Genomic DNA, 12428 nt, shown 5'->3' with positions numbered 1-12428 from the left:
CTGGATTGCTCTTTTATTTTTACATGACGTCATGATTAACGAAACCAATGCAAACTAGAGTGTGCGTGTGTGTGTGTGTGTGTGTGTCCTTCCCACTGTGGTGATCTTCTCAGCTGTTTTCAGCTCACAATGCTCTTCACAACCCGACGAGGCCTGAAGTGAAGAGTCTTCAAAGCTTCTTCTTTTATTAAGAAACACTAAATGTTTCATTGTGAGTTTGAGTTGTCGACACGTCGTTTCTTATTGGCTGAGACAATGAAACTTAAAGCATTACTACACCCACAAAATTATCCATTAATCACCCAGAAGTCCCTTATCTGTCACGTGTTCACACATTCAAGGTGACAGGGGGGGGGGGGGGTGTAACTGAAATAAAGGTGCGTGTCCGTCGGCATGAGAACTATTTATTTTGTCTGCAATCAAGGTCAACAAACCCGGCTAATTATAGCAGACCAGAGGAAATGACTGAGGACATGAGGACACGGGGGGGGGGGGGGGGTCCGCCAGAAGGTCGGCTTATATCTCTGGAGGGTGAATGAAGACAGGGACAGAGGACTGTTTCCAATGCGCTGTTTTACCGTTAAAACTGAGCAGCAGCGCCCTCTGTGGTACTAAAGACACATCACATGACACCCGGGTCCCACTTCAATGGTGACCAGTTCCTCACATTCTGAGGAGACATCTGAAAAACATTGAGCGACACATGGGAGGAACTTTCATTTCCTCGGGAGGGGGGGGCAGGCCGAACACAAGGCTTTGTTTTCACTGCCAGGAAATACCTCTGCGTTCTCACACACACACACACACACACACACACACACACACACTTACACACACACACACACAGAAAACACACACACTCACACACACACAGGCATACATACATGCATGGATGGATGCATACACACACACACACACACACATATACATACATGCATGGATGGATGCATACACACACACACACACACACACACATACAGGTAGTGAATAGATACATTTAATACTGAATGAATGGATCTACAGAAAAGAACTGAACTCGATAAATGGGTGAAATAAAAGTAGTGGATGAAATGGTAGTTTGTGACCGACCACCTGAAGCCGTTAATGGTGTCGTAGAATATTCTCATTCATACAACAGTAGGTGTTGCTTCACAAAATAACTGATCTGAGTGCAGCTCCATGAGGCAGAAAGAAGAAGCGCCACACATTCCATCTGAGGCTCTAACTTCCACCACTAAGGGGGGTGCTAACACTTTGTGTCCCTCTGATGCTCATTCCATGTTACGCTTATCTCATGTCAGAAAAGATCAGAGCCCAAAACACACACACACACACCAGTATGCAGATGATATATTTGTCTGTTGGCTGTTTAAATCGATCTGTCACTCAAAGAGATTATGAATTGTGAAACCTTCCAGCTTTGATTACAGCTGTCACTTATATATCTAAAATAAACAAATAGGTGCAGCCAATCAGCTCGGATCCCTTTTCAAAGCGTGTGTAGATTGGATGGATAGTGTCGTATCACCAGGCTGCTGTCACTCACTGGCCGACAGGCCGAGACCGACTTCTGAGATAAACAACGACGGTTCTGCAGAGAGGGGGGGGGGGGGGCGGATATGGATCCCTCCCTGAGCGCCTGAACCCCAGATATAGAATGATCACTTGTACATGATGTAATATATAATATAAATATAAATGTGATGATTTACTCCAACTCTTCTGTCCATCTAGCAGCGTCTCGTGTTTGGAAACATGTAAAGCACAGTGTGAACTCTGACCAATGCACAGAAGCTGATATTACACCCCCCCACCCCACCCCCCATCAATAAGTAAGATGTAAGATGATCGAAAACAGAAACAGGAATTAAGTTGAGAATAAAAGTCATAAATATGAATATTGTATCCGAAGAGGAAAACATGCACCATAAATAAAATAAATATAACACACATATTCGTTCTGAAGGATTACCTCTTGTTTTAGTAAATGAAGAATGTGATGTGAGGCCATTTATTTTATTATATTTATTTATATATTTTAAGCAGTAATGGTTAGAGATGCTTATTGGCTCACAGTGAAAGAAGATTATTTATTCAACGCTTCGTGTGCGTCGGTTTGTTGCCGTGTGAATACGAGTGTGTTAGTGCGACATGTGTGTACATCTTATATCTTATGTGTGTGTGTGTGTGTGTGTATTCAGGGTCGTGTATTGAGTGCACAGGATGTGCTGCCTCACTGTTATTGTGTCTCAGAGTCCAACAAGGGGCCGAAGTCTGTGGGGCCCGATAAGCTCCGTCCATTCACAAATTTCTCATGAGGTCACTTAGCTGTTGGATATTAAAAGCCAGTGGGGGGGGGGGGGGGGGAGGGCGGGGGTTGGGGAGGGAGGGGGGGTATTAAACTCCAGGATGTTTTTCTCAGTCATGATAACACCGCTGGTTCCTTCCCTCGAAATAATAGACAGCGAGTACGAACTTATCAAGGAAAGAGGTATCTGATGCACCGGTTGTTCATTGTGTGTCTGTGTGTGTGTGTGTGTGTGTGGGTTCGGTGAATAATGCATTAATTCGAGTGTTGTTGTGCCGGTCCAGCTGTGCAGGAAGGAGTCTCTGTCCGGCTGACACACGGCTACACGGCACCGCTGGAATCAGGAGAAGGAAGCAAAGTGACTTGTTAATTGTTGCATGGCGGTAGAATCACATGAGAAGCATCCGTGCCTTCAGGGATCTGTCCTTACTATATTGATTAAAAAAACCAATCCACGTGCCAACCTTCGTGGTCCTCAGCGACATTTAGCACAACCGTTGCCGGGCAACGCACAGATGTGCTCATGATAATACATGCAAGCAGCTATAAAAGCTTTTTTTTCACAGTTTATCACATGCAATAATAATCCAGATGCCAGTGGGATGCCGACTCCCTGTTGGAGTTGTGGTGTAAATCCCAACAGGACGTTAGAGAGGATATAAAGATGTCAGCATCTTCACTAACATCAGATCTTTGGTGCATCGGACTGCAGGGAACAAGAGGCATTAGGCCACAAATGCTTTGTGTTATTTGTGTGTCCGCTGTTTGTAACGTCCCAACATCCCGTCCATCTCTCTGACTGAGGAAAGGACCATCAGCATCTGTTTGTAAAAACAGGTCAAAGGTTACATTATTATACATCATTTTAGTCTACGAGCCTGTGAGTGACCCTGCGTGAAGAAGAGTGTCTTTAGTGTGAAGATGTGAAGGCTCTCTGTGGTCCTGATGTCATCACAGAGCTCCTTCCACCATCTAGGAGCAGGACAGCAAAGAGTGGAGATCTAGTCCAGTGTTTTGCTCTCAGTGAGGAACAAGCAGCTTGATGTTGGGATGGAGGGTTCCACCTGGTCCTGGATGGAGACTGGACCCCATCGATTCACAGCATGCTACGTGAGCACCAGTGCTTGAACTGGATGAGGCAGCCACTGGTAACCAGTGAAGAGAGGAGGAGAACTTGGGAAGGTTGAAGACCAGTGGAGCTGCAGCATCCTGGATGAGAGGATGGTGTTTATGAGGAAATATTCAAAATACATTTAGATGAGTTCTAGGAAGCGAATGAAGAGGAGCTTGTTTTGGTGGAGGCGATGTTGTGGCGGTGTGTGGGAGGGGAACGAACACAAGACAGGCAGAAAGATTAACTACACAAGAAAGGAGTGAGATTCAAACACTTGATCATAACTGAGGTTGTCATTTCTTTAACAAAAGGTCTTCCCAAGGGGAGCTGTGGTGGAGCCAGAACTCTTCCTTTCTACCTTCCTCTGGAGACAAAATGAGAACATATCTTCCCATTAGCCTGGCTCTCATTCTTCCCACGTGTTAAGGAAATAAAAACATCAAATTAGCCGGCACAGCGGGATCCCAGCTCGCTATTTAAATAAACACACGAGAAAGCGAGAGGGTCTGATTTCTGGTAAGAGGGGAAAGACGTTATAGAGTCTCCTGAATCGTTAATTCTTCCCAGCAGACATTTTGATTTGTTGTAGTAAAAAGGGGGAACGTGTCCCTGCTCTCTCCCAGTGTCCCGTGGCTCAGGAGGAGTTGGCTTCGCGGTGTTTTGCTTGATTTGTAGCCTGACTTTTCTATTTAAAAAAGAAAAGCTTCTTCTCTCCCACACTCAGAGTCCAGATGTGTTGCGCTGCCGATGGGTCACGGGCTCCAGCTCGTACGCTGAAGAATCACCAGGTTCAGCCAACTGGAGGTTTGTATTTAAAGCATATATATAGTATAAAAACACACACAGTGCACGGGTATAACTTCACACACTTTTGGAAATGCCCCACTTTGGGGATTCTTTAAAATGTCCCAGATTAGAACTTGGTGGCACTAGTTTTTCTTTTGAAGAGAGCTTGTTAGCAGCGCTGAAGGATTCCAGTTGGTCTGCTACCACAGAAACTTCTGTGTAGTGACCAGCAGGGGGCGACTCCTCTGCTCCCATAGACGTCTATGAGGAAATGACTCTACTTCTGTGTAGTGACCAGCAGGGGGCGACTCCTCTGCTCCCATAGACGTCTATGAGGAAATGACTCTACTTCTGTGTAGTGACCAGCAGGGGGCGACTCCTCTGCTCCCATAGACGTCTATGAGGAAATGACTCTACTTCTGTGTAGTGACCAGCAGGGGACGACTCCTCTGCTCCCATAGACGTCTATGAGGAAATGACTCTACTTCTGTGTAGTGACCAGCAGGGGGCGACTCCTCTGCTCCCATAGACGTCTATGAGGAAATGACTCTACTTCTGTGTAGTGACCAGCAGGGGGCGACTCCTCTGCTCCCATAGACGTCTATGAGGAAATGACTCTACTTCTGTGTAGTGACCAGCAGGGGGCTACTCCTCTGCTCCCATAGACGTCTATGAGGAAATGACTCTACTTCTGTGTAGTGACCAGCAGGGGGCTACTCCTCTGCTCCCATAGACGTCTATAAGGAAATGACTCTACTTCTGTGTAGTGACCAGCAGGGGGCTACTCCTCTGCTCCCATAGACGTCTATGAGGAAATGACTCTACTTCTCTCTTGATTTATTCCCTCAGTAAACATTGTAAACATGAGTTTATGGTCTCAGTCTCTAGTTTCAAGTCTTCTTTAATGCAGCATGATGTTCATTTGGTGAATGATGGTCCATTTAGAGTCGAACAGACCGTATACTGAGGTTTTGCTTTAATAAAATAGCATAACCACAGCTTGGAAATTCCATTAAATGTGCAGAGACGGTGGTTTCCTGACAGCTAGATAGAGGGAATGTGGTGAACTTACTATCTGTGATCTTTGACGTTCGTCAGACAGAGAGAATGAGTGTGTATGGATTGAAAGGGAAGGAAGACCAATATCCTTGCTCTCAGAAGAATGAACACAGAAACAGGATGTTTGTTGCGCTCTATTCGAGGTGAAGAGATTCCATCCTCGTGTTCGCTCAGCAGGACGCCTGCGAGAAACGCTCATCTCCTTCTGGCTCCATTTAAGTCTGAAGTTACATCTTCAACAGAGATGGAGGGACAAGATAATTAAGATTATTATATAGAGGTCGAACATATTCGAACATCTGGCTGCGCATCAGGTGTCAATAACAGGACAAATTAATACGAGACACAACTACTTGTATAGGTCCTGTCAACATGTTTAACAACATACTACCTACACAAAAAGAAGTAAATGAACTAATGGCCAGAACCACAGACCTTGTTTATTCATGCAATATAAAGTCAGTACAGCAGTGCGCCACCCGCAAAGCCACTGGTTTTACATTCGAATATCTGTTTTTAACAACTATTCGAATGTATATTGGAAAATAGAATATTCGAGAGACTGAAAACTTGATAAGTTGTTGTTTCTCCTACGTATAAGACTTTAAGCACGCTGACCTCCAAACATCCTGCTGAAGTTCAGACATCTTCATCCCTGTCTCCGGGGCTTTCTAATAACGCCACAGATGTGCAGCCTCAAAATCAAGTGCAGGTGACCGAATCACCAGGAAAAAGGGAAAGTATTACAGGGATTGTGCGAATATGACATGAACCAGCGAGCTGTCCGTCATTTCCTCAGTCTGAGCAGACTCTGACCTCCGCCTCTGAATCCCGCTGGAATGATTGGAATGCTAGAGACAACACTGAAGCTTTCATGTGGAGTCCATAAAGAACACAGAATAATACCTGGTTCTCTGCAACAAAGAATCAATGAAATCGATAAAAACTGATTGTTTTAAAGTGTTGGCAACGAATTTCATCATCGATTTGTTGTGTTGCTCGATTATTGCGTCACTCAGTGAGTTGTGGAGATAAAATATTTAAAAAAATAAAAACGCTGAGTTGACATGAGGAGCCTCCAGCAGCTAGCGTTAGCTCGCTAATGACAGCAGTGAAGCAGTTAGCAAGACTGAATACACGTTCTTATTTACTCACCTTTTTTGTTCTCTTGTATATATTTCGTGCTTCGTCCCATTTCGGTTATTGTTGACAAATATATTTGTATGTGTTGTACGTTTTAATGCAGTCATTTACGGTAGTCTACTGCACGTCTACTGTGGGTTATACGGTAGTTGATGTTAGTTATGTGTACGATGTGTTTCGTTGTGTTTCGATGTGTTTCGTTGTGACGAGGAGGCAGTCATTTGATCTGGAGTGAAAAGTCGAGCGTTTGGAGGAATCACAGAGGCAGAGTTCTTGCTTGTTTCACTAGAGACTGCGAGGACTTGATGAATTCATGTGCTCATCAGCGGTGGGGATTGGTGGAGCTGCTCATGCGGCTCATTTCATGCACCCTGGTTTCCTGTCTGCTCCCAGGTTTCCTCTCTTATTTACAACATATGTGATGGGTTTTGGGACCGTGAACACAAACCAATACACTCATCACCTGAGCCACTGGAACATATGGCAAAATACTGAACACACATACGCATATGTTGACGTTTTCTTTTTACAGCAAGTCGCTAAATGTGTCCCAGACCTCAGCTGAAGAGGAAAAGATGAGAATTATAGAGTCAAACGAGCCACGTTTTTATGCAGCAAGTCCAAACACGTGTCATGAATGATAAACACTAACATCTCTAAAGAGAAGAGAGGAATCAGGTTTCAGAGTCAATTGCAGTTTAAAACCACAAAGTCCAAATTGAGTCCTACGTGCAGATAGGTGATACCCAAAGTTAGGTCATTATGGGATTGTTTTTTCATTATTGTGGGAGTGAAATGAGAATGTGACATTTCCAAAGTGCACGTTCCTTCTTGTGAGGTTATCCAACGTTATCTAATAAAGCACAGTATGTGCTGTGATAACCGCCGTTTAATTGCTGCATAAAACACCACCCAATTCAAGATAAGACAAAGAACGAGTAGCGTGTTTGGCAGTTAACTGTGGCTAGACGTCACTCTCTACGTCCCAGAGCCACGGCAACTGGAGCTTTAAATGAACTCGATACCCTGCATTTGTCGGCCTCACAAGGTAAATATTTAAAAAGCCGACAGGTGAGATCGTCTTGCCATACAGAACGTTCCAGTACACAGGTAGCCTCGGGGAAATGTTTTCTACAACAGACAGCAGGACGCTTTGGTGGGATGAAGAACACTAAACCACTTTGAGAGGAGTCAGCTGGAATAATGTTGCCAAAGTTATGTGAAAAACAAAGGTAATCGCTGTGAGAACTGTCAGAAATAACACTCACAATATATATTTTGGGTTAAATTACAGCTGCTGGAGGCTATAGTTTTTAACCCGTTTGGCCGATGATTACATGCGGGTTCTATTAAAGGCAGCAGCGTTGCCATGGTGACATGGCAGGTGTGTGCACGCCATAATCAATGTAGCATCAAGCCCGCGATGACGGGTCAGATTAATGATTACCTGCACTGCACCAGGTCGTTCACAGCTCTATTCAGCGAACAAAAGGTCAACGCACTGCATTCCTTCTCAAACTGGTTCAGCGCAGATATCTAGTTTCTGTTAAATATTAATACTTTTTGCTGTAACGGAAGCCCGCACCAGAAAGTCAACATAATGAGATACTATGAGATAATATCTCGTTAGAATTATGTGTCAGGGTTTCCTGCCGTTTACTTGGTAGTCATCTCCTGTGTCAAAGGCCTGGTGCCCTCAGAGTCCTGCTCTGCGGTCTACGCGGTGGATCCGGGTCCCTGTGAACATTTGGACGTCCTCGCGCCGCTGTGAATGTCCCATCGATGTGCGACCGCTGCCTTGGACAGCCAGAAGCATGCATTGGTAGCAGAGTAGCCTTGGGTCCTGGTAGGATTAGCTTAGCATCCATCTGGGCTCCGAGCTCTGGCTGGTTGGTCGCTGGTTGTCTCAGATGTTAAAGAATATTTTCTGTCATACGGCATTATTGCTTAACACCAAACGACACCGAACCCCCAGCGCTGTCTATAAGCTGTGGAACACAATGAGTACGTGGTAAAGCCCAGGAGATTTGCACAGGGTTTCATGAGAAGCTTTGTCAGAGCGTTCATGTGACTGTAAGCTTTTATTGCCTTTTTATGTAATCAAATGAAGGGAGGAAATTCATCCTGTTTCCGTGTACTCATTAGATACCAAAAATATTTTGGAGGACTTATTTTTATTTGCTGAGAATTAAGAAACAATGGCTCTCTCATTTCTGCATCGCAGCTGGTTAGCGTCGCACACAGAGAGCAGTTATAAGACCACGGTCTTTGCTTGGGGGGCCAACTACTTCCTGGAGGCGCTGCTCTTTGTACAGATTAAACAAACCACATATTATAAGTTGAGCTTTGCAGATGCTGGGAAAAATATTTTGTGACCTTTCAATATGGCAAAAGCTTGTCGTTTACACCTGTTTCCGTTCTTTGCGCGAAACCAAGCTAACTGGCTGTAGCTTACGGGCAACGTTTTTTTCCAAAATAACTATTGAAGCTAATTGGCACAATTTGGGGAGCAGGACAACGCCTCCAACACGCCTCCTCCGGTAATTCCCATAAGTGCAGCTCAACCCGCTCTTCAGGTTCTCGAGTACGCTTTTCACAACCCATCTGGACGAAATCGATGCGCAACACGTTCACTCACGTTTCAGCTAGTGAATTACATACGTCACCATAATAAAGCACAACAGTATTTAACTGTATTCTTAAAACATCGACACAGAGAGTAATTCTGTGTGCAGATCAAACGTAATTCAAATCACGTCACGAGTCGATAAAGTGGGAGGCAAACAGGTCGACTTTAGATCAACAGACGACGCCCTTCCTGCTTCAGCCGTTGGATCTGAGCGGCGGAGTAAAGCTTTTCAAAATATAGCTCTGAGGAAGACGATGCAAGACCTAAAACACAAAATGTGACCCCTTCTTGTACCTTTGCTGGGAGTCGATGATGATGTGCCGACCGTACTTTATTATCAATGGAAGGTAGCTTTGTTTCATCTGGGATGCAATTAAATGGGATGTTGAAGTTCTAAATAGTTTTAGCCAAACGAAAATAGAAAATGGAAAGGGGCCGAAGGTTGAGCCTTGAGGAACGCCTCGTGAGGGACACCAGTGTGAACGGTCACTGTCTGCAATGTAGGAGTGAAGCAAAAGGAGTAACACTGTGGTAGAGACCTGTCAATCACAGTAAGCCCCGCCTAAAAGCATCCCCTGCTTTAGGGTTTATTTTATTCTATATGGATTTTACTAAATGAAGATCAAACTGTATTGAAGAAGATTTAAAACTATAGAGATCAGAAGATGAGACCCTACATGTTTACAATGTTTACCGAGGGAATAAGTTATTTTCTCATGGGACCAGAGGGACATGGATGTAGATATAAAATGTGAAGCTTTACTCAGCAAAACCATTTGTTATGCTCTAATTTGAGCAATGGCTTTTCCTCATGAAGTTTCACTGGTACAAGTTATGAAATGTTCTCTTTTTATTACGTTTTGTGAACGGTCTGTTCAAGTTTTGATCCAGTTTAATAGACACCACGTTCTCATCAAAAGGAGAGATGAATAAAAATCTTCCTCGTCCACATTCAGTCAAAGAATCCAAACAATTCAAGTCATTCTTTTCACAAGCCGCGAGGAAGAACCCAACAAAACTTTTACAATCACACGAAGTATGAAAACAGTTGTTTGTCCATCATGTTTCCCAGCAGCCATCTGCCAGAGTCCTGCGCCGGTAACAGAAGGTTCCCTCTTAACACACGAGGAAGTGCAGTGAACCTCCGATAAAGTGTGGCCCCTGCCCGCTTTCTGCTCTCACACACACACACACACACGCACGCACACACATGCACACACACTCACAGACACACAAACACACACACTACTCGTCCTCTGCGGTCCGGGTATCTTCTGGCTGGCAGCAGCCGCCCTCCACCGTTCGGGCGCGTGTTTCCTGAGCAACCTGAGCCAAAATGGGAAGTGGTGGTGACCTGAAAAGGACCCCCGCCCCCCCCCCCCAAAAGTGGAGCCCCGCGTCGCCTTCCGTTTTTTTCTAACCGCCAGCGCATCAGTTAACTGCTATAATAAGAGTACACAATAAAATCAATTTAGAGACTTTATGTAATTTGAGTTCCCGCAGGACACAGCGTGTGACAATGGCTGCATTGAGCTCAGGGGGGGTAGGGGGGGGGGGGGGGGGGGGGCTCTGGTGTACGACGAGGCCCCTGCCGGCGTCACACGGTGAGGAATGGAGCATCACATGACCAGGAGGAAAGACTGTGATGTGGTCGACGAGGGTCATTCAACAGAGGGCCCAGCGGGCTTTGCGGTTAAATGTTTCTATTCTTAAAAAAAAAAATACATTTCACAGAAGTTAAAGGTATTTTTTGCTTATTTGAGATTTCCGGAAATCTAATAACCTTAAACCTTTTTTTTTTTGCTCCGTCCTCTCTGTTTCCTTCTCACATCGAGCTTAACAACCGACAGAAGGTGTTTCATATTAAACTGCCAGATTTACCACAAACAGTGTCGGAAGGAGTGTGACACGCTTATCAAATTTAGAACCACAGCAAGGAACCGCACGGGGTTAAGCAACCCCAGAGGACCTGCTGCACACTTTTCACATGCATTTCCAGCACAGTGAGCACCTATCGGCCCTCAGTGAAACATCCCAGCACAGGCATCCGAAGTCTGACAGAAACATGTTTTTTGGAGAGTATTTATAGAAGATCAGTTCTTATCTTTGCACAGGAATTCTGCTGAGAAAGAATGATCCTTATTTAGCTTTAAAACCCAGGAACACGTGTCACGGTGACGTGCTGAAAATGAACTTCAAGCCCCCACAAGCAACAACAACAAGGTCGCAGTGCTTCGAGCGACCTGCAGCCCGGAGATCCAGAGGAAGGAGGAGGAGGAGATAATGCTGCTGCTGGCAGGAGCACAGCCCTCCTCCTCCAGGAGCAGAGCTTCTCCTCTCTGGAAACCCGGACCCTCTGGAGGGAAGGGAGGGCCTGGAGAACCAGGTCCAGGCCTGAGGGGCACACTGTGAGACGCTGCAGTAGAATGAGAGGTTTCCTAAAGGGACCCTGGTGGAAGGAGACACCACTTCAGCCCAAAGTTCCCTTCAGTTCAGATAGTTAAACAATTTCTTTCACTTAATTCACATGCAAATGTTAAATGAGATTAAAAGGAGCAACCTATTGAGTAAATGAAAACATTTCATTTGTGCTGTTAGCCAATCCTGTGAACCTGTAAACTCTTAACAGTGAACACATGAATGTGTGGAGAATAAAATGACGTGTGTAACATTCGACATTGAATAGAATGTTGTACTACGGGTCTAATTACTATGAAGATACTTCCTTGATTCGGACAAACAAACATCTACTTCAATGGTGGGACTTCCTGCTTCCGTCTTATCAGTTAGATCCTAAAACAATGGGCTCTGCCCACGCAACAAAAATATGTTGTGCTGCCGTCCTCCTCCAGATGTCCCTCTCTGGGCCGAGGCCAAGAGGATTCATAGGGGAGGGGGACCAATGGCTGAAAAAGTACCACACACACAGACACACACATACACACACACATGAACATGGCTGCCACGGCACAGAGCAAACGTAGGGATAGGTATTAAAGTGATGAAGCACCTCATTCGATGCCAGTCATGAGGATGGAATGATTCAGCCTGAGTAAAAACGCTTCGATTATCTCCAAGCTTCTTGTCCGTCACTTTTTGGACAATCTGGTGGCACCTTGGTTGAGTTGAACCGAACGCTGCGTTTCATTAATGGTAGCTATTAAAAAGTGACTCTACTTCTGTGTAGTGACCAGCAGGGGGCGACTCCTCTGCTCCCATAGACGTCTATGAGGAAATGACTCTACTTCTGTGTAGTGACCAGCAGGGGGCGGCGACTCTGCTCCCATAGACGTCTATGAGGAAATTACTCTACTTCTGTGTAGTGACCAGCAGGGGGCGGCTCCTCTGCTCCCATAGACGTCTATGAGGAAATGACTCTACTTCTGTGT

The sequence above is a fragment of the Pungitius pungitius genome, chromosome 7 (genome assembly GCF_949316345.1).
Source record: "Pungitius pungitius chromosome 7, fPunPun2.1, whole genome shotgun sequence".
NCBI lineage: Eukaryota > Metazoa > Chordata > Actinopteri > Perciformes > Gasterosteidae > Pungitius > Pungitius pungitius.
The sequence above is the reverse complement of the archived record's forward strand: the minus strand, read 5'-3'. Positions refer to the sequence as shown.